General features: G+C 47.1%; 3 long non-coding RNA genes across 3 annotated transcripts; 1 reads left to right on the forward strand and 2 right to left on the reverse strand.

Moving 5' to 3' along the window:
- The first annotated feature begins 277 nt into the window (after positions 1 to 277).
- Positions 278 to 25370, forward strand: LOC310890983. Its single transcript, XR_014577381.1, has 2 exons — positions 278 to 2784; positions 24085 to 25370. It is a non-coding gene; the product is annotated as an uncharacterized lncRNA (long non-coding RNA).
- LOC310890979 lies at positions 1479 to 8708 on the reverse strand. Its single transcript, XR_014577377.1, has 2 exons — positions 7959 to 8708; positions 1479 to 3322 (listed from the first exon to the last, which is right to left on the reverse strand). It is a non-coding gene; the product is annotated as an uncharacterized lncRNA (long non-coding RNA).
- LOC310890981 lies at positions 11797 to 26577 on the reverse strand. The gene is made up of 2 exons (XR_014577379.1): positions 26384 to 26577; positions 11797 to 11965 (listed from the first exon to the last, which is right to left on the reverse strand). It is a non-coding gene; the product is annotated as an uncharacterized lncRNA (long non-coding RNA).
- Positions 26578 to 27468: the final 891 nt, after the last annotated feature.

A 27468-nucleotide genomic window follows, 5' to 3' on the forward strand; every position in this document is an offset into this window, starting at 1 on the left:
GCGGAAGCAGCTGCTTGGGTTAGGAAGTATTTCGTTGCGGCTTCTACTGCTCGTGGGTGGTGGGATTTGGCAATTAGGGGAATGATGGCTAGTGCGTTGATCTCCAGTCCTGTCCAGGCCAGAACTCAGTGGTTGCTGGAAATTGTGATTGTGGTGCCCAAGATGAGGCTGAAGGTTATGATTGGGGTCGCGTAAGGGTTCATTAGTAGAGGAGGGGGTTAAACCATCATTTTCGGGGTATGGGCCCGATAGCTTGATTAGCTGACTCTACTAGAAAATAATATAAGGGAAGTATGGAGAATTTTGATTTCTCTTGTGTGGGTTCAATTCCTACTTTTCTAAGGTCAACAGGAAATGAGAGGGCTGTTATACCTCTATGTTCACTTTATCATAGTGACCCTTTGTAGTTCAGGCACATTTCCTTATGTAAGGAGGTAGGCCTGCATAGCAGATAGGTATGCTGATGTGTCAGAGGCACAGAGCTAGTGTGAGGGGTAGGAAGTTTTTTCATAGTAGGTGCATTAGTTGGTCATATCGGAATCGTGGGTATGAAGCTCGGACCCATAAGAAACCAGAAGATAGTAGGAGGACTTTTGTGGCTAGGATGACGGGGAATAGTTCTGTGGGTGGCCCTAGGGCGCTTGGGTTTAGGAATATGATGGCTGTAAGTGTATTTATTAGCATAATGTTCGCATATTCAGCTAGGAAGAATAAGGCGAAGGGTCCTGCGGCGTATTCAACGTTAAACCCTGAGACTAGCTCAGATTCACCCTCTGTGAGGTCAAAAGGAGCTCGGTTTGTCTCTGCTAGGGTGGATACGTATCATATTATTGCTAGGGGTCATGAGGAGAAAATGAAGTATAGAGGCTCCTGTGCGACGGCAAAGGAGCTGAGTGTGTAGCTTCCGCTTAGTATGATTATTGATAGCAGGATTATGGCCAGTGTCACTTCGTATGAAATGGTCTGTGCTACTGCCCGTAGGGCTCCGATTAGTGCGTATTTTGAGTTCGAGGCTCAGCCTGATCATAGGACTGAGTAGACGGCTAGGCTTGACATGGCTATTAGGAAGAGAACTCCGAGGTTTAGATCTGCTAGGGGAAATGGGAGTGGTAGTGGTGCTCAAGTGGTGAGGGCTAGGACAAGGGCTAGTATTGGTATCAGAATGAATAGAAGTGGGGAAGAGGTAGAGGGTCGGATGGGCTCTTTGGTAAATAGTTTCAGTCCGTCCGCAAATGGTTGAAGTAGGCCAAAAGGCCCGACAACGTTAGGGCCTTTGCGGGATTGTATGTAGCTTAGGATTTTCCATTCTACTAGGGTTAGGAAGGCTACGGCAATCAGGATTGGGATGATGTATAGGAGGGATATAATGAGGCAGCTTAGTGTTGTTATTTGAATCATGGGTGAAGCTAGGGAGAGGATTTGAACCTCTGGGGAAAGGGCTTAAGCCTTCTGCACTTGCCGGGCTCTGCCACTCTAGCTGGTCCTTTTCTAGGATTGAAAGTGGTGGGGGAAGGCCCTCTCCACGGTTTAGTTGGTTTCACTGCTTAGAGGGGGGGGGCGTGCTTGTGGTATTGGCCCCACTTTCCCGGTCCTTTCGTACTGGGGAGAGTGTGTCATAGATAGAAACCGACCTGGATTGCTCCGGTCTGAACTCAGATCACGTAGGACTGTTAATCGTTGAACAAACGAACCCTTAATAGCGGCTGCACCATTAGGATGTCCTGATCCAACATCGAGGTCGTAAACCCCCCTGTCGATATGGGCTCTTGAGGGGGATTGCGCTGTTATCCCTGGGGTAGCTTGGTCCATTAATCAATTATATTGGGTCTGGTCACTGTTAGCACTTTGAGGGGTAGCTCTAGGTAAAGAGGTATGGTCTTGTTTTTGGAGGATTTGTTCTCCTCCAAGGTCGCCCCAACCGAAAAATATCGACCAGGCTCTGCGATGGTAGTGGCCCCAGTGGGGTTGATTGAGGATTCGCGGTGGTCGTTGATTTTTAAGTTCCACAGGGTCTTCTCGTCTTATGTTCACATCCCCGCTTTTGCACGGGGAGATCAATTTCACTGATTATCTGTGAGAGACAGTTAAGACCTCGTTTAGCCATTCATACAAGTCTCGATTTATGGGACAATTGATTGCGCTACCTTTGCACGGTTAGGATACCGCGGCCGTTAAACCTAAGTCACCGGGCAGGCATCACCTTCAATACTTGTTTAATTTGCTGAAGGCTATGTTTTTGGTAAAGAGTCGGGCCTTATTAATTTGCCGAGTTCCTTTCACAGATTTTAATCGCTCTTATAGGCGCTCCTGAGTCGGGTTAACAGGGTTAGTTAATACGTGGTCTTGTAGGGGTTTTTGTATCTGTCTAGGTCTGTTAATAATGTTTCTATGTAAGCTTGCGCCGTTAGAGGGGTGTGGCCCTGAGTTACTTATTTTAGCATTAATTCTCCTATATTCATAGGTTGACCTGTTTGTGATAAGGGAATCATCTTATTTTGGTATTTTTAGGTGGTGGAGCTTTGACGCACTCTTTTTTGATGGCTGCTTTAGGGCCCACGGTAGGATCAGTAGTAAGAATTATCCGCTAGTCGAGGTTGTGTCCTTTTTTAATGGAGCTGTCCCTCCATTAAATAGCTCTTAATCATCTCATTAGGGTTCAGGATGTCCGGTAGGGAGGATTAAGGGGGAACTTAGATTCGTTTCACAGGTAACCAGCTATCACCCAGCTCGGTTGGCTTTTCACCTCTACTGACAAGTCATCCCACTCTTTTGCAACAGAGACGGGTTCGCTCTCTTTAACTGCTTGAAAGTAGCTCGCTTGGGTTTCGGGGGGGCAAACTTTAGTTCACTTTGCTTGGTTGTTCTCGCTAAACCATGATGCAAAAGGTACAAGGGTTGATCTTTGCTGTCTGTCGCTTTGATTGTTTCACTGCTATTTCATCTTTCCCTTACGGTACTGGGGTCTCTATCACGTCTAAGTGTCTTTTCTATCGCCTATACTAAGACTGTAAAATGCTTTAGTTTAATTAGTTTAGTAAATTCTTTAGTTTTGGTGTACTATTTGTGTGGTTGAGCTAGAGGGGGGGCTTCAAGACGATCCGGTCTAGTAGATATCTTTCAGGTGTAAGCTGAGTGCTTTGGTGTTATAGCTACGTCTTGATATTCTAAGTACACCTTCCGGTACACTTACCTTGTTACGACTTACCTCATCTTCAGCGTATTTATGGTATTAGTTATGTGGGATGTGGCTTTTGAGGAGGGTGACGGGCGGTATGTACGTGCCCCAGGGCCGGCTTAAAGTAGGCTCTATTGTCCCACTTTACTGCTAAATCCGCCTTCCAGAAGTGGTTTCACGCTTCTTTCCGTGTGCCCTATGAATAGGGAATGTAGCCCATTTCTTCCACTCCATAGGCTATACCTTGACCTGTCTTATTAGCGGGGTGCTATTGTGTCCACTGTTGTGCTCTCATTCGAGGTGGGCTGGCGACGGCGGTATGTAGGCTGTGTTGGCAAGGGGTGGTTGGGTTAATCGGGGATTATCGATTGTAGAACAGGCTCCTCTAGGTGGGTTTGGGGCACCGCCAAGTCCTTAGAGTTTTAAGCGTTTGTGCTCGTAGTTCTCTGGCGGATACTTCGGTAAAGTAAGTATCAAGATTTAGGGCCAGGCATAGTGGGGTATCTAATCCCAGTTTGGGCCCTGGCTTTCGTGGGTTTAAATCAGTCGTTAGTTCCTAAGATCATCTTAATGGTGTGTTTAGGTGCATCTTGGGCTTATGACAGCTCAGTTGCATTTTGATCTTAGTTAGCTAGGATAGGCATTTTACCACTCTTTACGCCGTGTCAATAGGACGGTTGATTTGGGTTTCTTGTATGACCGCGGTGGCTGGCACAAGATTTACCAACCCTTGAAGTTAGGCTGTTGCTATAACTAAGTCAAGTTTGCACTCATTGCTTAATGTTAATTACTGCTGAATACCCGTGGGGGCGTGGCTTAGCGAGGCGTCTTGGGCTACTACTTGGGTGTGCCTGATACCCGCTCCTCAAGGCCTGTATGGGGGTAGGTGGTCGAGGGCGTTTACACTGGGGCGCGGATACTTGCATGTATATATTTAGCAAAAACCAACCGTAAGGTTAGGACTAAGTCTTTTGTCCGCAGGCATGTTTTATGCCATCTTGGCAACTTCAGTGCCATGCTTTGTGTTAAGCTATGTGGACGGGGGTGTGGTTAGCTGATAGTTGAGTGGTGAGTGAGAGTGAAGTATATGAAATTATTGCTTGTGTTTACTATTTTTAGTACTGGAGTTTCTCTAATAAGTTTAAGTTATTTTGTATGTGTTTGTGTGTATATGTACATCGTTCCGATGATGTCATGGAAGGGATGATTAATGGAGTTTTAGAGGTAGTTTGCTGGGATTGGGCGATGAAGGTTTATGCTACATGGTGGTTAGCGAAAGTTTACTGGTTTAGTTTGTGAAGCGCAGGGGTTGCGCTTAATGATTTGTTGTTTTGTGCTATGTCCAACGAGCATTCATCCAATAGCCCCATTTAACCCGGAGGGTGGAGGTAACATTAACTGAATGTGGTCAAAGTGCATCAGTGTCAGGATGATTCCCCATATACGCCAACCGTCTCATCGAGGGACCCTTGAAATATAGGATAGGCCGTGAGGCAGGTGTGTCCAGGCTTAGATTGTGGGACCCCCGAGATCACTGGGAATAGCCACCTGTGAGGTAACCCCGGAAAAAATAAGAGGAACCAGAGGCGCCAAAAAGCTGGAACATGCCGCGATTACGCATTGAGAAGGTGAAAGTACTCACAGATGCCACTTTGAAGGGCAAGGAGGGGTGAGTGAACCCAATGGATGGCCCTGACCGAGGAACCAGAGGCGCAAAAATGTGAGGAGGGCGAGGGGTTTAGGGGGAACGTATGGGCCTGAAGCTAGTCATACCGGACATTATGTGCAACGGGTTGCTGATTTCACGTGAGGAGTACGATTAATAAATCCGTCTGATACGAACTGCATGAGATATGTGGTGGAGAGTTGTTGTTGGAGCATGTCCTGTGAGCATTCATTAAAATGGGGTCTTGTTATGCGCTTGAGTGGAGTTGTATTGGGTGTTGTGGGGTATGGTCCTAGAACATTCATGCCGGGTGGTTTGGTAGGAGTGTGTTTAAGGGTTTAATGGCCGTGTACATGTATGGGTTTAGCACCTGCTTATAAGATAGTCCGTATATAATGTATATTACTGGTACTATAGTATGTATGTATATGGGGTATATAAATTTATGCACGAATATGCATAACCAAATACCCCCGCCTCGGGGGGGGGAGGGGGGGGGGGTTAAGCATAATGGCATAGATGGGGTAGAATTATTGGGGGCTTGCGGTTAGTTCCTGTAGTTGAGAACAATGGCGGCTTTTCGAGCCGCAGGCCTCGGGTAGTGTCCGGGCAGGAATAATGACTTATTTTATGTTTTTTTTAGGGATTTGCTTTGCGGTGGGTGTTTTGGGTGTGGCGTCGAATCCTTCGCCGTATTATGGGGTTGTTGGTTTGGTGTTAGCGTCTGTGGCGGGGTGCGGGTGGTTGCTGGGCCTTGGGGTTTCGTTCGTGGCTTTAGTGCTGTTTATGGTGTATTTGGGGGGTATGCTGGTGGTGTTTGTTTATTCAGTAGCTTTAGCAGCGGAGCCTTTCCCTGGGGCTTGGGGGGATTGACGGGTGATTGGATGTGCAGTAGCGTTTGTGGCAATTGTTTTTGGGGGGTTGGTGTTTGGGGGGTTTATGGGGGCTTGGAAGTTCGGGGTTTCTACTGTGAATAATGTTGGGGTGTTTGTTGTTCGGTCGGATTTTAGTGGAGTTTCCATGTTTTATTCACATGGGGCAGGGATGTTTTTAGTGGCGGGTTGGGGGCTGTTGTTGACTTTGTTTGTTGTATTGGAGCTTGTGCGGGGGTTGTCGCGGGGTGCTATTCGGGCGGTTTAGGGGTTAGGGTCAGAGAATAGTTTATTGAAAATGCCAGCTTTGGGAGCTGGAGATAAAGGTTTGAGTCCTTTTTTTCTGAGTTTGGGGTACTCTAAGAAGTGGTAAGTCTTCAATCTTTGGTTTACAAGACCAATGTTTTTATAAACTATTAGAGTATTTAGCAGTTGAGTATTTTGTTTTCTAGGGCGCTTGCGGCGGGGAGGAGAAATAGGAGGATAGTGAAGTAGGCGATTGAAGCGAGTTGGCCGATGATGATGAATGGGTGTTCGACGGGTTGGCTTCCTACTCATGTTAGGACGAGGAGGTCGGCGACTAGTACTCAGAATAGGAGCTGGGAGAGTGGTCGGAATGTTATTGCTCGTTGTTTTGATTTGTGCAGGAATGGGATTAGGAATAGGATCAGTACGGAGGCGGCCAGTGCTAATACGCCTCCTAGTTTATTTGGGATTGAACGTAGGATGGCGTAGGCGAATAGGAAGTATCATTCTGGCTTGATGTGTGGTGGGGTTACTAGCGGGTTTGCTGGGGTGAAGTTTTCTGGGTCTCCCAGGAGGTTAACCGCTCATGCTTCTTTCTTATGAGACGTTAGTAAACCAATTACATAGCCTTGTCAAGACTAAATCACAGGTAAAAATCCTGTACATCTCATGTGGCCAACCACTCCCAACTAGGATTCCAAGACGCCTCATCACCCATCATAGAAGAACTCGTTGAATTCCACGACCACGCCCTAATCGTTGCCCTAGCTATCTGCAGCCTAGTTCTCTACCTTTTAGCCCACATACTAACAGAAAAACTCTCGTCCAATGCTGTAGACGCCCAAGAAGTAGAGCTGATCTGGACAATCCTACCTGCTATCGTCCTGGTACTCCTCGCCCTCCCATCCCTACAAATCCTCTACATAATGGACGAAATCGACGAACCAGACCTCACCCTAAAAGCCATCGGCCACCAATGATACTGAAGCTACGAATACACAGACTTCAAAGACCTATCATTCGACTCCTACATAGTGCCCACCCCAGACTTACCCAACGGCCACTTCCGACTGCTAGAAGTTGACCACCGCGTAGTTGTCCCAATAGAATCCCCCATCCGCGTAATCATTACTGCAGGAGACGTACTCCACTCCTGAGCAGTCCCAACGCTCGGAGTTAAAACAGACGCAATCCCAGGCCGACTAAACCAAACTTCATTCATTACCACCCGGCCTGGGATTTTTTACGGACAATGCTCAGAAATTTGCGGGGCTAATCACAGCTACATACCTACTGTAGTAGAATCAACCCCACTCCCACATTTCGAGGCCTGATCGTCCCTTCTATCATCATCCTAATCATTAAGAAGCTATGCAACAGCACTAGCCTTTTAAGCTAGCCAAAGAGGGACTTCCCCCTCCTTAATGATATGCCACAGCTTAACCCCGCACCATGATTTTCAATCATAATTATAACCTGATTAACCCTAGCACTCCTCATCCAACCAAAACTACTAGCCTTCACCACAACCAACCCCCCATCAAATAAGACCTCCCTCACTACCAAACCCACACCATGATCCTGACCATGAACCTAAGCTTCTTTGACCAATTTTCCAGCCCCAATCTATTTGGCATCCCCTTAATCCTACTATCCCTACTCTTCCCAGCCCTACTATTCCCGTCCCCAAACAACCGATGAATCAACAACCGCCTTTCTACTATCCAAACATGACTCCTTCACCTAATCACAAAACAACTAATAGTCCCACTCAACAAAAATGGCCACAAATGAGCCATAATATTTACATCCCTAATAATCATACTTCTTACAATCAACCTTCTAGGCCTCCTTCCGTATACATTCACCCCAACCACCCAACTATCTATGAACATAGCCCTAGCCTTCCCACTATGGCTCGCCACACTACTAACAGGCATGTTTAACCATGTACGTGCCCCAGGGCCGGCTTAAAGTAGGCTCTATTGTCCCACTTTACTGCTAAATCCGCCTTCCAGAAGTGGTTTCACGCTTCTTTCCGTGTGCCCTATGAATAGGGAATGTAGCCCATTTCTTCCACTCCATAGGCTATACCTTGACCTGTCTTATTAGCGGGGTGCTATTGTGTCCACTGTTGTGCTCTCATTCGAGGTGGGCTGGCGACGGCGGTATGTAGGCTGTGTTGGCAAGGGGTGGTTGGGTTAATCGGGGATTATCGATTGTAGAACAGGCTCCTCTAGGTGGGTTTGGGGCACCGCCAAGTCCTTAGAGTTTTAAGCGTTTGTGCTCGTAGTTCTCTGGCGGATACTTCGGTAAAGTAAGTATCAAGATTTAGGGCCAGGCATAGTGGGGTATCTAATCCCAGTTTGGGCCCTGGCTTTCGTGGGTTTAAATCAGTCGTTAGTTCCTAAGATCATCTTAATGGTGTGTTTAGGTGCATCTTGGGCTTATGACAGCTTAGTTGCATTTTGATCTTAGTTAGCTAGGATAGGCATTTTACCACTCTTTACGCCGTGTCAATAGGACGGTTGATTTGGGTTTCTTGTATGACCGCGGTGGCTGGCACAAGATTTACCAACCCTTGAAGTTAGGCTGTTGCTATAACTAAGTCAAGTTTGCACTCATTGCTTAATGTTAATTACTGCTGAATACCCGTGGGGGCGTGGCTTAGCGAGGCGTCTTGGGCTACTACTTGGGTGTGCCTGATACCCGCTCCTCAAGGCCTGTATGGGGGTAGGTGGTCGAGGGCGTTTACACTGGGGCGCGGATACTTGCATGTATATATTTAGCAAAAACCAACCGTAAGGTTAGGACTAAGTCTTTTGTCCGCAGGCATGTTTTATGCCATCTTGGCAACTTCAGTGCCATGCTTTGTGTTAAGCTATGTGGACGGGGGTGTGGTTAGCTGATAGTTGAGTGGTGAGTGAGAGTGAAGTATATGAAATTATTGCTTGTGTTTACTATTTTTAGTACTGGAGTTTCTCTAAGTCCTAGGACTAGGAGGAAATGGTGTTTCATAGTGTGTAGGCGTCGGGATAGTCCGAGTATCGTCGGGGTATTCCTGCTAGGCCTAGGAAGTGCTGGGGGAAGAACGTTAGGTTTACTCCTGTAAATATTACCCCGAAGTGGGCTTTTGCTCATGTTTGGTGTAGGGTAAACCCAGTGAGTAGTGGGAATCAGTGAGTAAATCCTGCTAGAATGGCAAAGACGGCGCCTATGGATAGGACGTAGTGGAAGTGGGCAACTACGTAGTACGTGTCGTGCAGGGCGATGTCTAGGGAAGAGTTTGCAAGAACGATTCCTGTTAATCCTCCGATGGTAAATAGGAAGATAAATCCTAGAGCTCATAGTATTGGGGGGGGTCTCATTTGATTGTTCCTCCGTGCAGGGTGGCTAGTCAGCTAAATACTTTGATTCCGGTAGGGATGGCAATGATTATAGTGGCTGATGTAAAGTAGGCTCGGGTATCAACGTCTATTCCTACTGTAAACATGTGGTGAGCTCAGACGATGAATCCTAGGAAGCCGATGGATAGTATGGCTCAGACTATTCCCATGTAGCCGAAGGGCTCCTTTTTGCCTGAGTAGTACGTGACTACGTGTGAGATGATTCCGAACCCCGGTAGGATCAGAATATAGACTTCTGGGTGTCCGAAGAATCAGAATAGGTGTTGGTACAGGATTGGGTCTCCTCCTCCAGCGGGGTCGAAGAATGTGGTGTTTAGGTTTCGATCAGTTAGTAATATTGTAATACCGGCGGCGAGTACGGGGAGTGATAGAAGGAGTAGGATGGCGGTAATTAGTACGGATCAGACAAATAGTGGGGTTTGGTATTGTGAGAGTGCGGGGGGTTTTATGTTGATGGCTGTGGTGATAAAGTTGATGGCCCCAAGGATGGAGGAGATACCGGCTAAGTGGAGTGAGAAGATAGCCAGGTCTACTGAAGCTCCGGCGTGGGCAAGGTCACCTGCTAGGGGAGGGTAGACAGTTCAGCCTGTGCCGGCGCCAGCTTCTACAGTGGATGAGGCTAGTAGGAGGAGGAATGATGGGGGGAGGAGTCAAAAGCTTATGTTGTTTATTCGCGGGAATGCTATGTCGGGGGCACCGATTATGAGGGGGACTAATCAGTTGCCGAATCCTCCGATCATGATGGGTATGACTATAAAGAAGCTTATTACAAAGGCGTGAGCGGTAACGATTACATTGTAAATTTGGTCGTCGCCTAGGAGAGTTCCTGGTTGTCCTAGTTCTGCGCGGATTAATAGGCTGAGTGCGGTGCCGACTATTCCTGCTCATGCCCCGAAGATGAGGTACAGGGTGCCAATATCCTTATGGTTAGTGGAAAATAGTCATCGGTTGATGAAGGTGACGGGTAAGATGGCTGAGTGTTGAAGCGTTAGGCTGTAGTCCTTTTTACAGAGGTTTAATTCCTCTTCTTATCGGCTCTGTAGTGAAATTCATGTTGAGTTGCAAGCTCATCGATGCGCACTAGGGTGCGTCAGGGTCTTTGTAGGCAGAAGCCAATTGGTTTAGGCATTTAGCTGTTAACTAGAGTTTTGTGGGATCGAAGCCCATCTGTCTAGGGAGGCTTTAGCTTAATTAAAGCGTCTGACTTGCATTCAGAAGATACAGGTTAATATTCTGTAAGTCTTAATGTGCAGAAACTAAGAGGGTTTAACTCTTATTTAAGGCTTTGAAGGCCTTCGGTTTGGGGTGTTATCCTAAGTTTCTAGACAATGGCATGTATTATTGGGGACAGGGGAAGTAAGAGGATTGATAGTGAGGCAAGGACCGCAGTAGGTGTGCTTGGGGCTTTGCTAGTGTATCATTGTTTTATGTGGTTAGAGGAGTTGGGGGGAAGGGTAATTGTTGAGTGGTATGCGAGGCGTAGGTAGAAGAAGAGGCTGAGCAGTGATAGCATGGCAATTGCCATGGCTGCTGGTGTTATTTCCTGTTTAGTTAGTTCTTGGATGATAAGTCACTTTGGTATAAAGCCTGTTAATGGGGGGAGGCCTGCTAGGGATAAAAGTACTAGTATTAGGGTGGCGTTTAGCACTGGGGTTTTTGTTCATGAGGTTGTGATCATGGATAGGTTAAGGGCTTTGATTTTGTTAAGGGCTAGGAATACGGCTGATGTTATGATTGTGTATAGGTAGAAGGTAAGTAAGGCCAATTTGGGGCTGTAAACTAGGATGATGGCGATTCAGCCTAAGTGGGAGATGGACGAGAAGGCTAGGATTTTGCGTGTTTGTGTTTGGTTCAGTCCTATTCAGCCTCCTAGTGCTGTTGAGGCTAGGGCCATGGCGGTGAGTAGAGCTGGGTCGAGGGATTTGGATGTTAGTAGGAGCAGGGTTAGTGGGGGGAATTTTATGAGGGTCGAGAGTAGCAGGGCTGTTATTAGTGGCGATCCTTGTAGTACTTCTGGGAATCAGAAGTGAAATGGCACTAGGCCCAGTTTAATAGCGATTGCTGCTGTCAGTAGTAGACAGGAGGTTGGGTGGTTTATTTGTGTGATGTCTCATTGGCCGGTGACTCAGGCATTGGTTATGCTAGAGAATAGGACCAGGGCGGAAGCAGCTGCTTGGGTTAGGAAGTATTTCGTTGCGGCTTCTACTGCTCGTGGGTGGTGGGATTTGGCAATTAGGGGAATGATGGCTAGTGTGTTGATCTCCAGTCCTGTCCAGGCCAGAACTCAGTGGTTGCTGGAAATTGTGATTGTGGTGCCCAAGATGAGGCTGAAGGTTATGATTGGGGTCGCGTAAGGGTTCATTAGTAGAGGAGGGGGTTAAACCATCATTTTCGGGGTATGGGCCCGATAGCTTGATTAGCTGACTCTACTAGAAAATAATATAAGGGAAGTATGGAGAATTTTGATTTCTCTTGTGTGGGTTCAATTCCTACTTTTCTAAGGTCAACAGGAAATGAGAGGGCTGTTATACCTCTATGTTCACTTTATCATAGTGACCCTTTGTAGTTCAGGCACATTTCCTTATGTAAGGAGGTAGGCCTGCATAGCAGATAGGTATGCTGATGTGTCAGAGGCACAGAGCTAGTGTGAGGGGTAGGAAGTTTTTTCATAGTAGGTGCATTAGTTGGTCATATCGGAATCGTGGGTATGAAGCTCGGACCCATAAGAAACCAGAAGATAGTAGGAGGACTTTTGTGGCTAGGATGACGGGGAATAGTTCTGTGGGTGGCCCTAGGGCGCTTGGGTTTAGGAATATGATGGCTGTAAGTGTATTTATTAGCATAATGTTCGCATATTCAGCTAGGAAGAATAAGGCGAAGGGTCCTGCGGCGTATTCAACGTTAAACCCTGAGACTAGCTCAGATTCACCCTCTGTGAGGTCAAAAGGAGCTCGGTTTGTCTCTGCTAGGGTGGATACGTATCATATTATTGCTAGGGGTCATGAGGAGAAAATGAAGTATAGAGGCTCCTGTGCGACGGCAAAGGAGCTGAGTGTGTAGCTTCCGCTTAGTATGATTATTGATAGCAGGATTATGGCCAGTGTCACTTCGTATGAAATGGTCTGTGCTACTGCCCGTAGGGCTCCGATTAGTGCGTATTTTGAGTTCGAGGCTCAGCCTGATCATAGGACTGAGTAGACGGCTAGGCTTGACATGGCTATTAGGAAGAGAACTCCGAGGTTTAGATCTGCTAGGGGAAATGGGAGTGGTAGTGGTGCTCAAGTGGTGAGGGCTAGGACAAGGGCTAGTATTGGTATCAGAATGAATAGAAGTGGGGAAGAGGTAGAGGGTCGGATGGGCTCTTTGGTAAATAGTTTCAGTCCGTCCGCAAATGGTTGAAGTAGGCCAAAAGGCCCGACAACGTTAGGGCCTTTGCGGGATTGTATGTAGCTTAGGATTTTCCGTTCTACTAGGGTTAGGAAGGCTACGGCAATCAGGATTGGGATGATGTATAGGAGGGATATAATGAGGCAGCTTAGTGTTGTTATTTGAATCATGGGTGAAGCTAGGGAGAGGATTTGAACCTCTGGGGAAAGGGCTTAAGCCTTCTGCACTTGCCGGGCTCTGCCACTCTAGCTGGTCCTTTTCTAGGATTGAAAGTGGTGGGGGAAGGCCCTCTTCACGGTTTAGTTGGTTTCACTGCTTAGAGGGGGGGGGCGTGCTTGTGGTATTGGCCCCACTTTCCCGGTCCTTTCGTACTGGGGAGAGTGTGTCATAGATAGAAACCGACCTGGATTGCTCCGGTCTGAACTCAGATCACGTAGGACTGTTAATCGTTGAACAAACGAACCCTTAATAGCGGCTGCACCATTAGGATGTCCTGATCCAACATCGAGGTCGTAAACCCCCCTGTCGATATGGGCTCTTGAGGGGGATTGCGCTGTTATCCCTGGGGTAGCTTGGTCCATTAATCAATTATATTGGGTCTGGTCACTGTTAGCACTTTGAGGGGTAGCTCTAGGTAAAGAGGTATGGTCTTGTTTTTGGAGGATTTGTTCTCCTCCAAGGTCGCCCCAACCGAAAAATATCGACCAGGCTCTGCGATGGTAGTGGCCCCAGTGGGGTTGATTGAGGATTCGCGGTGGTCGTTGATTTTTAAGTTCCACAGGGTCTTCTCGTCTTATGTTCACATCCCCGCTTTTGCACGGGGAGATCAATTTCACTGATTATCTGTGAGAGACAGTTAAGACCTCGTTTAGCCATTCATACAAGTCTCGATTTATGGGACAATTGATTGCGCTACCTTTGCACGGTTAGGATACCGCGGCCGTTAAACCTAAGTCACCGGGCAGGCATCACCTTCAATACTTGTTTAATTTGCTGAAGGCTATGTTTTTGGTAAACAGTCGGGCCTTATTAATTTGCCGAGTTCCTTTCACAGATTTTAATCGCTCTTATAGGCGCTCCTGAGTCGGGTTAACAGGGTTAGTTAATACGTGGTCTTGTAGGGGTTTTTGTATCTGTCTAGGTCTGTTAATAATGTTTCTATGTAAGCTTGCGCCGTTAGAGGGGTGTGGCCCTGTACATGAGGGGCCTAGGATGATTCCTAGGATTGTTATGAGGATGGCAGCGGTTTTGGTGATAAGGGGTATGGTTATTGGGGGGGTTTTGGTTGGTGTGATGAAAGAGGTAATGATTATTCCTGCTGTAATGCTGCCTAGGGCGAGTCGGGTTAGGGGGGCGGTGATTAGTGGGTTGTTTTCGTTTATTGATACTATTGGGGGGATTCGGGTTTGTCCAGCTTGGACTAGGATGGTTATGCGGATGCTGTAGGTTGCGGTGAATGCTGTGGCTATAAGGGTTAGGAGTAGGGCTCAAGTATTTAGGTATGATGTGTTTAAGCTTTCGATGATGAGGTCTTTTGAGTAGAATCCGGCTAGGAATGGGGTTCCTATCAGCGCCAGGTTTCCGATGGTTAGGCAGGAAGTAGTGACTGGGAGTATTTTCTGTAGGCCTCCTATCTTTCGGATATCTTGTTCTCCGTTTAGGTTGTGGATGATAGACCCTGAGCATAGGAATAGTATGGCTTTAAAGAAGGCATGGGTTGAGATGTGTAGGAAGGCTAGTTGTGGGAGGTTTAGTCCGATAGTGACTATTATTAGTCCTAGTTGGCTGGATGTTGAGAAAGCAATGATTTTTTTGATGTCATTTTGGGTTAGGGCGCATGTGGCAGCGAATAGGGTTGATAGAGCACCTAGGCATAGGCAGGCAGTTAGGGCTGTCTGGTTGGTGGCTAGCAGGGGGTGCATGCGGATGAGCAGGAAGATTCCGGCTACTACTATGGTACTGGAGTGCAGTAGGGCTGATACTGGGGTGGGGCCTTCTATTGCTGCGGGCAGTCATGGGTGGAGTCCAAATTGGGCGGATTTTCCTGCGGCTGCGAGGATTAATCCTATGAGGGGGAGGATTGGGGTTTGGTGGGGGTGTACGGCTTGTTGGATCTCTCAGGTGTTGAATGTTGAAGCTAGTCATGCTATGCTCAGGATCAGTCCGACGTCTCCGATTCGGTTGTAGATTACGGCTCGTAGGGCGGCGGTGTTGGCATCTGCTCGGCCTTGTCATCAGCCGATGAGAAGGAAGGACATGATTCCTACTCCTTTCCAGCCTACGAATAGGAGGAATATGTTGTTTGCGGTTGTTAGGAGGAGTATGGCGACTAGGAATGTCAGTAGGTAGGTGAAAAATTTTGTTACGTATGGCTCTGAGGCCATGTATCATATGGCGAATTGTAGGATTGATCATGTTACAAATAGGGCGATTGGAAGAAATGTTATTGAGTATTGGTCTATTTTTAGGCTCAGGGGGATTTTAAAGTTTATAATGAATTTTCACTCCCAGTGGCAGGTGACAGATTCTACTCCCGAGTAGATGAATGCGGTTGTAGGGGCTAGGCTAATTAGGAATGCGGTTTTAACAGCGCGGGTGGTGGCTTGTGGGGTGTTTTTAAAGTTTTTAAATAGAAATGGCAGGATGATTGGGGTTAGGAGGATTGTCAGCGTGAGTAGTGTGAGGGAGTTGATTAGTAGTGTGGGGTTCACTACTTTTACTTGGATTTGCACCAAGATGGGTGGTTCCTAAGACCAGTGGATTGCTGTTATCCTTTAAAAGTAAGGGGGCTGAGGTTTTAGGCTCAGATGTAAGAGTTAGCAGCTCTTGTTGGTTAAACCCTCCCCTCGGCAGGTAAGAAGGTTTGAACTTCTATTCTTAGAATCACAGTCTAATGTTTGGTTTAAACTATACTTGCATGAGGGGATTCCGGAGATCAGTTCGGGTTTGAGGATTAGGAGGAATATTGGGATAATGTGGAGTGTTATGAGCAGGTGTTCTCGCGTGGTTGAGTTTTGCATAGATGTGATGTGGGAGGGGATTGAGCCTCGTTGGGTCATTAGTAGTATGAATAAGGTGTAGGAGGCGGTTAGTAGGGTTGCGATTCCTGTTAGGATGATCGTGAAGGCAGATCAGTTGAATAAGGTGATTATAATGGTTAGCTCTGCTATGAGGTTTGTTGTTGGGGGTAAGGCTATGTTTGTTAGATTGGCCAGCAATCATCAGGTAGCTATGAGTGGTAGGAGAGGTTGTAGGCCTCGTGTGAGTAGTAGAATTCGGCTGTGCGTACGTTCATAGTTTGTGTTGGCTAGGCAGAATAGTATGGAGGAAGTTAGTCCATGGGAAATTATTAGGATCATTGCCCCTGAGAATGATCAGTGGGTTTGGATTATTCCTGCGGCGATAACTAGGCCTATGTGGCTAACGGATGAATAAGCGATTAGTGATTTTAGGTCTGTCTGTCGTAGGCAGATTGAGCTAGCCATTAGGGCGCCTCATAGGGCCAGGGTTAGGAAGGGGTAGTGCAGGAGGTTGGACAGTGGGCCCATAAATAGAGTGACTCGTATAATTCCGTATCCTCCTAGCTTTAGTAGTAGGGCGGCGAGGAGTATTGAGCCTGCGATGGGTGCTTCTACGTGGGCTTTTGGCAGTCAGAGGTGTAGGCCGTATAGTGGGGCTTTTACTATGAATGCTATGAGCAGTGCTAGACCTGATAGTATTCCTGTCCATGAGGTGGATAGGGTTGGGTGGGTTAGTTGTAGGGTTGGCAGGTGCAGGGTGCCAATTTTCACGTATAGGTGTATGATTGTGATTAGCAGGGGTAGAGAGCTTACTGGCGTGTAGAATAGCAGGTAGATGCCAGCGCTTAGGCGTTCTGGTTGGTTCCCCCATCGGGTGATTAAGATTAGGGTGGGAATGAGGGTTGCTTCAAATGAGATGTAAAATAGTGCTAGTTCTGTGGTGGAAAAGGCTAGTAGGATGAATGGCTGGACTGCGACTAAGGTTGAGATAAAGATTCGTTTGCGTTGTAGGGGTTCTTGTTGCAGGTGGTTTTGGCTTGCTATGATTATGAGTGGGAGTAGTCAGCAGGATAGTACTAGGAGGGGGGATGAGATTTGGTCAATTCCTGTTCAGTTGGATAAAAATTTGTAGGGGTAGTAGGTTGGGATTAATCACTGTAGGCTTAGGGCAGCGATTAGGAGGCTGTATAAGGTGGTGTTAGTCCATAGAAATTTTGGTGGAGACAGCAGGGCTGTTGGAAGAAATATGATTGTGGGTAGGATGATTTTTAGCATTGCAGGAGGTTTAGGTTGTGTAGATGGTCGGAGCCATGTGTGCGGGTGGAGGCTACTAGGATGGCCAGGCCTGTGCCCGCCTCACACGCTGAGAAGGTTAGCATGAGAATTGGTACCATGGTGAATGAGGAGACTTGGTTTTCGATGGATCATATTGATAGGCCTACGAATATCGATAATATTATGCTTTCAAGGCATAGTAGGGCGGATACTAGGTGGGTTCGGTGGAAGGCTAGTCCTAGTCCGCTGAAAATGAAGGCTGAGTAGAAGCTTAAATGTAGGGGCGACATAAAAAAGTTACAGGGTTGGCTGTAATCTGCTGGGTCGAAACCAGCTATCTTTTTGGTTAGACTAACTTTCTGTTATTCTGCTCATTCTAGGCCCCCTTGAATTCACTCGTAGGCCAGTCCGAGTGTTAGGAGAAGGAGGATCACTACAGTTCAGGTGAGGGTCATTAGGGGGGATTGGAGTTGGACGGCTCATGGCAGGGGGAGTAGGAGGGCGATTTCTAGGTCGAATAGGACGAACAGGATGGCTACTGAGGAAGAATCGGACTGAGAATGGTAATCGAGCAGATCCAAGTGGGTCGAATCCACATTCGTACGGTGAGAGTTTCTCTGAGTCGGGGTTTATTTGGGCGAGTCAGAAGTTTAATGCGGTTAGGGCGGCGCTTAGGATTGATGATAGGGCGAATATGAACATGAGTGCGTTCATTGCTCTCCTCTGGGTTTATACCAGATTCTAGAGATTGGAAGTCAATTGTAATTAATATACTAGAAGAGCAAGATCCTCATCAGTAGATGGTTATGTAGAGGAATAGTCAGATGACGTCTACGAAGTGTCAGTATCAGGCTGCTGCCTCGAATCCGAAGTGGTGGTCTGATGTAAAGTGGAACTTGATCAGTCGGAAGAGGCAGACGGTCAGGAAGGAGGATCCGATGATTACGTGGAGTCCGTGGAATCCAGTGGCAATGAAGAAGGTAGATCCGTAGACGCTATCGGCGATTGAGAATGGGGCTTCGTGGTATTCTATTGCTTGTAGGGCTGTGAAGTAGAATCCCAGGAGGATCGTTAGGGTTAGGGCGTGGATGGCGTGTTTTCGGTTTCCTTCTGTGATGCTGTGATGGGCTCACGTTACGGTAACGCCTGAGGCTAGTAGGATGGCTGTGTTTAGTAGGGGGACTTCTATCGGGTTGAGTGGTTTAATTCCTGTTGGGGGTCATTGGCCTCCTAGTTCTGGGGTTGGGGCCAGGCTCGAGTGGAAGAACGCTCAGAAGAACCCTAAGAAGAAGAATGCTTCGGATGTGATGAAAAGGATTATGCCGTATCGTAGGCCTTTTTGGACTGTGGGAGTGTGATGGCCTTGGAAGGTGCTTTCTCGTACAATGTCTCGTCATCATTGGAGTATTACTAGGAGTATTGAGATGAGGCCTAGGGTTAGTAGTATGGATGAGTTGTAGTGGAATCACATGATTAATCCTGAGGTTGTGAGTAGGGCGGCGGCTGCCCCGAAGATTGGTCAAGGACTTGGGTCAACTATGTGGTATGAGTGTGCTTGGTGTGCCATTAGATGTTTTCTTGTAAGTATAGGCTTAGAAGGAGCACGAAGACGTAGGCCTGGATTATGGCTACTGCTACTTCTAGGATGGTTAGGAGTAGTAGGATGATTATTGTTAGGATGGATACTGCAGGAAGGGTGGGTATTAATGCAATGGAGGCTGTAGAGATGAGTTGGATGAGTAAGTGTCCTGCTGTAAGGTTGGCTGTAAGGCGGACTCCGAGGGCTAGGGGGCGGATTAGAAGGCTGGTTGTTTCGATCAGGATTAGTGCGGGGATTAGGGGTGTAGGGGTACCTTCGGGTAATAGGTGGGCTAAAGAGGCTGATGGTTGGTTTCGTAGGCCTGTTAGTAGTGTGGCGAGCCATAGTGGGAAGGCTAGGGCTATGTTCATAGATAGTTGGGTGGTTGGGGTGAATGTATATGGAAGGAGGCCTAGAAGGTTGATTGTAAGAAGTATGATTATTAGGGATGTAAATATTATGGCTCATTTGTGGCCATTTTTGTTGAGTGGGACTATTAGTTGTTTTGTGATTAGGTGAAGGAGTCATGTTTGGATAGTAGAAAGGCGGTTGTTGATTCATCGGTTGTTTGGGGACGGGAATAGTAGGGCTGGGAAGAGTAGGGATAGTAGGATTAAGGGGATGCCAAATAGATTGGGGCTGGAAAATTGGTCAAAGAAGCTTAGGTTCATGGTCAGGATCATGGTGTGGGTTTGGTAGTGAGGGAGGTCTTATTTGATGGGGGGTTGGTTGTGGTGAAGGCTAGTAGTTTTGGTTGGATGAGGAGTGCTAGGGTTAATCAGGTTATAATTATGATTGAAAATCATGGTGCGGGGTTAAGCTGTGGCATATCATTAAGGAGGGGGAAGTCCCTCTTTGGCTAGCTTAAAAGGCTAGTGCTGTTGCATAGCTTCTTAATGATTAGGATGATGATAGAAGGGACGATCAGGCCTCGAAATGTGGGAGTGGGGTTGATTCTACTACAATGGGTATGTAGCTGTGATTAGCCCCGCAAATTTCTGAGCATTGTCCGTAAAAAATCCCAGGCCGGGTGGTAATGAATGAAGTTTGGTTTAGTCGGCCTGGGATTGCGTCTGTTTTAACTCCGAGCGTTGGGACTGCTCAGGAGTGGAGTACGTCTCCTGCAGTAATGATCACGCGGATGGGGGATTCTATTGGGATAACTACGCGGTGGTCAACTTCTAGCAGTCGGAAGTGGCCGTTGGGTAAGTCTGGGGTGGGCACTATGTAGGAGTCGAATGATAGGTCTTTGAAGTCTGTGTATTCGTAGCTTCAGTATCATTGGTGGCCGATGGCTTTTAGGGTGAGGTCTGGTTCGTCGATTTCGTCCATTATGTAGAGGATTTGTAGGGATGGGAGGGCGAGGAGTACCAGGACGATAGCAGGTAGGATTGTCCAGATCAGCTCTACTTCTTGGGCGTCTACAGCATTGGACGAGAGTTTTTCTGTTAGTATGTGGGCTAAAAGGTAGAGAACTAGGCTGCAGATAGCTAGGGCAACGATTAGGGCGTGGTCGTGGAATTCAACGAGTTCTTCTATGATGGGTGATGAGGCGTCTTGGAATCCTAGTTGGGAGTGGTTGGCCACATGAGATGTACAGGATTTTTACCTGTGATTTAGTCTTGACAAGGCTATGTAATTGGTTTACTAACGTCTCATAAGAAAGAAGCATGAGCGGTTAACCTCCTGGGAGACCCAGAAAACTTCACCCCAGCAAACCCGCTAGTAACCCCACCACACATCAAGCCAGAATGATACTTCCTATTCGCCTACGCCATCCTACGTTCAATCCCAAATAAACGCGTATTAGAGGCGTATTAGCACTGGCCGCCTCCGTACTGATCCTATTCCTAATCCCATTCCTGCACAAATCAAAACAACGAGCAATAACATTCCGACCACTCTCCCAGCTCCTATTCTGAGTACTAGTCGCCGACCTCCTCGTCCTAACATGAGTAGGAAGCCAACCCGTCGAACACCCATTCATCATCATCGGCCAACTCGCTTCAATCGCCTACTTCACTATCCTCCTATTTCTCCTCCCCGCCGCAAGCGCCCTAGAAAACAAAATACTCAACTGCTAAATACTCTAATAGTTTATAAAAACATTGGTCTTGTAAACCAAAGATTGAAGACTTACCACTTCTTAGAGTACCCCAAACTCAGAAAAAAAGGACTCAAACCTTTATCTCCAGCTCCCAAAGCTGGCATTTTCAATAAACTATTCTCTGACCCTAACCCCTAAACCGCCCGAATAGCACCCCGCGACAACCCCCGCACAAGCTCCAATACAACAAACAAAGTCAACAACAGCCCCCAACCCGCCACTAAAAACATCCCTGCCCCATGTGAATAAAACATGGAAACTCCACTAAAATCCGACCGAACAACAAACACCCCAACATTATTCACAGTAGAAACCCCGAACTTCCAAGCCCCCATAAACCCCCCAAACACCAACCCCCCAAAAACAATTGCCACAAACGCTACTGCACATCCAATCACCCGTCAATCCCCCCAAGCCCCAGGGAAAGGCTCCGCTGCTAAAGCTACTGAATAAACAAACACCACCAGCATACCCCCCAAATACACCATAAACAGCACTAAAGCCACGAACGAAACCCCAAGGCCCAGCAACCACCCGCACCCCGCCACAGACGCTAACACCAAACCAACAACCCCATAATACGGCGAAGGATTCGACGCCACACCCAAAACACCCACCGCAAAGCAAATCCCTAAAAAAAACATAAAATAAGTCATTATTCCTGCCCGGACACTACCCGAGGCCTGCGGCTCGAAAAGCCGCCATTGTTCTCAACTACAGGAACTAACCGCAAGCCCCCAATAATTCTACCCCATCTATGCCATTATGCTTAACCCCCCCCCCCTCCCCCCCCGAGGCGGGGGTATTTGGTTATGCATATTCGTGCATAAATTTATATACCCCATATACATACATACTATAGTACCAGTAATATACATTATATACGGACTATCTTATAAGCAGGTGCTAAACCCATACATGTACACGGCCATTAAACCCTTAAACACACTCCTACCAAACCACCCGGCATGAATGTTCTAGGACCATACCCCACAACACCCAATACAACTCCACTCAAGCGCATAACAAGACCCCATTTTAATGAATGCTCACAGGACATGCTCCAACAACAACTCTCCACCACATATCTCATGCAGTTCGTATCAGACGGATTTATTAATCGTACTCCTCACGTGAAATCAGCAACCCGTTGCACATAATGTCCGGTATGACTAGCTTCAGGCCCATACGTTCCCCCTAAACCCCTCGCCCTCCTCACATTTTTGCGCCTCTGGTTCCTCGGTCAGGGCCATCCATTGGGTTCACTCACCCCTCCTTGCCCTTCAAAGTGGCATCTGTGAGTACTTTCACCTTCTCAATGCGTAATCGCGGCATGTTCCAGCTTTTTGGCGCCTCTGGTTCCTCTTATTTTTTCCGGGGTTACCTCACAGGTGGCTATTCCCAGTGATCTCGGGGGTCCCACAATCTAAGCCTGGACACACCTGCCTCACGGCCTATCCTATATTTCAAGGGTCCCTCGATGAGACGGTTGGCGTATATGGGGAATCATCCTGACACTGATGCACTTTGACCACATTCAGTTAATGTTACCTCCACCCTCCGGGTTAAATGGGGCTATTGGATGAATGCTCGTTGGACATAGCACAAAACAACAAATCATTAAGCGCAACCCCTGCGCTTCACAAACTAAACCAGTAAACTTTCGCTAACCACCATGTAGCATAAACCTTCATCGCCCAATCCCAGCAAACTACCTCTAAAACTCCATTAATCATCCCTTCCATGACATCATCGGAACGATGTACATATACACACAAACACATACAAAATAACTTAAACTTATTAGAGAAACTCCAGTACTAAAAATAGTAAACACAAGCAATAATTTCATATACTTCACTCTCACTCACCACTCAACTATCAGCTAACCACACCCCCGTCCACATAGCTTAACACAAAGCATGGCACTGAAGTTGCCAAGATGGCATAAAACATGCCTGCGGACAAAAGACTTAGTCCTAACCTTACGGTTGGTTTTTGCTAAATATATACATGCAAGTATCCGCGCCCCAGTGTAAACGCCCTCGACCACCTACCCCCATACAGGCCTTGAGGAGCGGGTATCAGGCACACCCAAGTAGTAGCCCAAGACGCCTCGCTAAGCCACGCCCCCACGGGTATTCAGCAGTAATTAACATTAAGCAATGAGTGCAAACTTGACTTAGTTATAGCAACAGCCTAACTTCAAGGGTTGGTAAATCTTGTGCCAGCCACCGCGGTCATACAAGAAACCCAAATCAACCGTCCTATTGACACGGCGTAAAGAGTGGTAAAATGCCTATCCTAGCTAACTAAGATCAAAATGCAACTGAGCTGTCATAAGCCCAAGATGCACCTAAACACACCATTAAGATGATCTTAGGAACTAACGACTGATTTAAACCCACGAAAGCCAGGGCCCAAACTGGGATTAGATACCCCACTATGCCTGGCCCTAAATCTTGATACTTACTTTACCGAAGTATCCGCCAGAGAACTACGAGCACAAACGCTTAAAACTCTAAGGACTTGGCGGTGCCCCAAACCCACCTAGAGGAGCCTGTTCTACAATCGATAATCCCCGATTAACCCAACCACCCCTTGCCAACACAGCCTACATACCGCCGTCGCCAGCCCACCTCGAATGAGAGCACAACAGTGGACACAATAGCACCCCGCTAATAAGACAGGTCAAGGTATAGCCTATGGAGTGGAAGAAATGGGCTACATTCCCTATTCATAGGGCACACGGAAAGAAGCGTGAAACCACTTCTGGAAGGCGGATTTAGCAGTAAAGTGGGACAATAGAGCCTACTTTAAGCCGGCCCTGGGGCACGTACATACCGCCCGTCACCCTCCTCAAAAGCCACATCCCACATAACTAATACCATAAATACGCTGAAGATGAGGTAAGTCGTAACAAGGTAAGTGTACCGGAAGGTGTACTTAGAATATCAAGACGTAGCTATAACACCAAAGCACTCAGCTTACACCTGAAAGATATCTACTAGACCGGATCGTCTTGAAGCCCCCCCTCTAGCTCAACCACACAAATAGTACACCAAAACTAAAGAATTTACTAAACTAATTAAACTAAAGCATTTTACAGTCTTAGTATAGGCGATAGAAAAGACACTTAGACGCGATAGAGACCCCAGTACCGTAAGGGAAAGATGAAATAGCAGTGAAACAATCAAAGCGACAGACAGCAAAGATCAACCCTTGTACCTTTTGCATCATGGTTTAGCGAGAACAACCAAGCAAAGTGAACTAAAGTTTGCCCCCCCGAAACCCAAGCGAGCTACTTTCAAGCAGTTAAAGAGAGCGAACCCGTCTCTGTTGCAAAAGAGTGGGATGACTTGTCAGTAGAGGTGAAAAGCCAACCGAGCTGGGTGATAGCTGGTTACCTGTGAAACGAATCTAAGTTCCCCCTTAATCCTCCCTACCGGACATCCTGAACCCTAATGAGATGATTAAGAGCTATTTAATGGAGGGACAGCTCCATTAAAAAAGGACACAACCTCGACTAGCGGATAATTCTTACTACTGATCCTACCGTGGGCCCTAAAGCAGCCATCAAAAAAGAGTGCGTCAAAGCTCCACCACCTAAAAATACCAAAATAAGATGATTCCCTTATCACAAACAGGTCAACCTATGAATATAGGAGAATTAATGCTAAAATAAGTAACTCAGGGCCACACCCCTCTAACGGCGCAAGCTTACATAGAAACATTATTAACAGACCTAGACAGATACAAAAACCCCTACAAGACCACGTATTAACTAACCCTGTTAACCCGACTCAGGAGCGCCTATAAGAGCGATTAAAATCTGTGAAAGGAACTCGGCAAATTAATAAGGCCCGACTGTTTACCAAAAACATAGCCTTCAGCAAATTAAACAAGTATTGAAGGTGATGCCTGCCCGGTGACTTAGGTTTAACGGCCGCGGTATCCTAACCGTGCAAAGGTAGCGCAATCAATTGTCCCATAAATCGAGACTTGTATGAATGGCTAAACGAGGTCTTAACTGTCTCTCACAGATAATCAGTGAAATTGATCTCCCCGTGCAAAAGCGGGGATGTGAACATAAGACGAGAAGACCCTGTGGAACTTAAAAATCAACGACCACCGCGAATCCTCAATCAACCCCACTGGGGCCACTACCATCGCAGAGCCTGGTCGATATTTTTCGGTTGGGGCGACCTTGGAGGAGAACAAATCCTCCAAAAACAAGACCATACCTCTTTACCTAGAGCTACCCCTCAAAGTGCTAACAGTGACCAGACCCAATATAATTGATTAATGGACCAAGCTACCCCAGGGATAACAGCGCAATCCCCCTCAAGAGCCCATATCGACAGGGGGGTTTACGACCTCGATGTTGGATCAGGACATCCTAATGGTGCAGCCGCTATTAAGGGTTCGTTTGTTCAACGATTAACAGTCCTACGTGATCTGAGTTCAGACCGGAGCAATCCAGGTCGGTTTCTATCTATGACACACTCTCCCCAGTACGAAAGGACCGGGAAAGTGGGGCCAATACCACAAGCACGCCCCCCCCCTCTAAGCAGTGAAACCAACTAAACCGTGAAGAGGGCCTTCCCCCACCACTTTCAATCCTAGAAAAGGACCAGCTAGAGTGGCAGAGCCCGGCAAGTGCAGAAGGCTTAAGCCCTTTCCCCAGAGGTTCAAATCCTCTCCCTAGCTTCACCCATGATTCAAATAACAACACTAAGCTGCCTCATTATATCCCTCCTATACATCATCCCAATCCTGATTGCCGTAGCCTTCCTAACCCTAGTAGAACGGAAAATCCTAAGCTACATACAATCCCGCAAAGGCCCTAACGTTGTCGGGCCTTTTGGCCTACTTCAACCATTTGCGGACGGACTGAAACTATTTACCAAAGAGCCCATCCGACCCTCTACCTCTTCCCCACTTCTATTCATTCTGATACCAATACTAGCCCTTGTCCTAGCCCTCACCACTTGAGCACCACTACCACTCCCATTTCCCCTAGCAGATCTAAACCTCGGAGTTCTCTTCCTAATAGCCATGTCAAGCCTAGCCGTCTACTCAGTCCTATGATCAGGCTGAGCCTCGAACTCAAAATACGCACTAATCGGAGCCCTACGGGCAGTAGCACAGACCATTTCATACGAAGTGACACTGGCCATAATCCTGCTATCAATAATCATACTAAGCGGAAGCTACACACTCAGCTCCTTTGCCGTCGCACAGGAGCCTCTATACTTCATTTTCTCCTCATGACCCCTAGCAATAATATGATACGTATCCACCCTAGCAGAGACAAACCGAGCTCCTTTTGACCTCACAGAGGGTGAATCTGAGCTAGTCTCAGGGTTTAACGTTGAATACGCCGCAGGACCCTTCGCCTTATTCTTCCTAGCTGAATATGCGAACATTATGCTAATAAATACACTTACAGCCATCATATTCCTAAACCCAAGCGCCCTAGGGCCACCCACAGAACTATTCCCCGTCATCCTAGCCACAAAAGTCCTCCTACTATCTTCTGGTTTCTTATGGGTCCGAGCTTCATACCCACGATTCCGATATGACCAACTAATGCACCTACTATGAAAAAACTTCCTACCCCTCACACTAGCTCTGTGCCTCTGACACATCAGCATACCTATCTGCTATGCAGGCCTACCTCCTTACATAAGGAAATGTGCCTGAACTACAAAGGGTCACTATGATAAAGTGAACATAGAGGTATAACAGCCCTCTCATTTCCTGTTGACCTTAGAAAAGTAGGAATTGAACCCACACAAGAGAAATCAAAATTCTCCATACTTCCCTTATATTATTTTCTAGTAGAGTCAGCTAATCAAGCTATCGGGCCCATACCCCGAAAATGATGGTTTAACCCCCTCCTCTACTAATGAACCCTTACGCGACCCCAATCATAACCTTCAGCCTCATCTTGGGCACCACAATCACAATTTCCAGCAACCACTGAGTTCTGGCCTGGACAGGACTGGAGATCAACGCACTAGCCATCATTCCCCTAATTGCCAAATCCCACCACCCACGAGCAGTAGAAGCCGCAACGAAATACTTCCTAACCCAAGCAGCTGCTTCCGCCCTGGTCCTATTCTCTAGCATAACCAATGCCTGAGTCACCGGCCAATGAGACATCACACAAATAAACCACCCAACCTCCTGTCTACTACTGACAGCAGCAATCGCTATTAAACTGGGCCTAGTGCCATTTCACTTCTGATTCCCAGAAGTACTACAAGGATCGCCACTAATAACAGCCCTGCTACTCTCGACCCTCATAAAATTCCCCCCACTAACCCTGCTCCTACTAACATCCAAATCCCTCGACCCAGCTCTACTCACCGCCATGGCCCTAGCCTCAACAGCACTAGGAGGCTGAATAGGACTGAACCAAACACAAACACGCAAAATCCTAGCCTTCTCGTCCATCTCCCACTTAGGCTGAATCGCCATCATCCTAGTTTACAGCCCCAAATTGGCCTTACTTACCTTCTACCTATACACAATCATAACATCAGCCGTATTCCTAGCCCTTAACAAAATCAAAGCCCTTAACCTATCCATGATCACAACCTCATGAACAAAAACCCCAGTGCTAAACGCCACCCTAATACTAGTACTTTTATCCCTAGCAGGCCTCCCCCCATTAACAGGCTTTATACCAAAGTGACTTATCATCCAAGAACTAACTAAACAGGAAA

This window comes from Anser anser, assembly GCF_964211835.1.
Source record: "Anser anser genome assembly, contig: HAP1_SCAFFOLD_249, whole genome shotgun sequence".
Taxonomy (NCBI): domain Eukaryota; kingdom Metazoa; phylum Chordata; class Aves; order Anseriformes; family Anatidae; genus Anser; species Anser anser.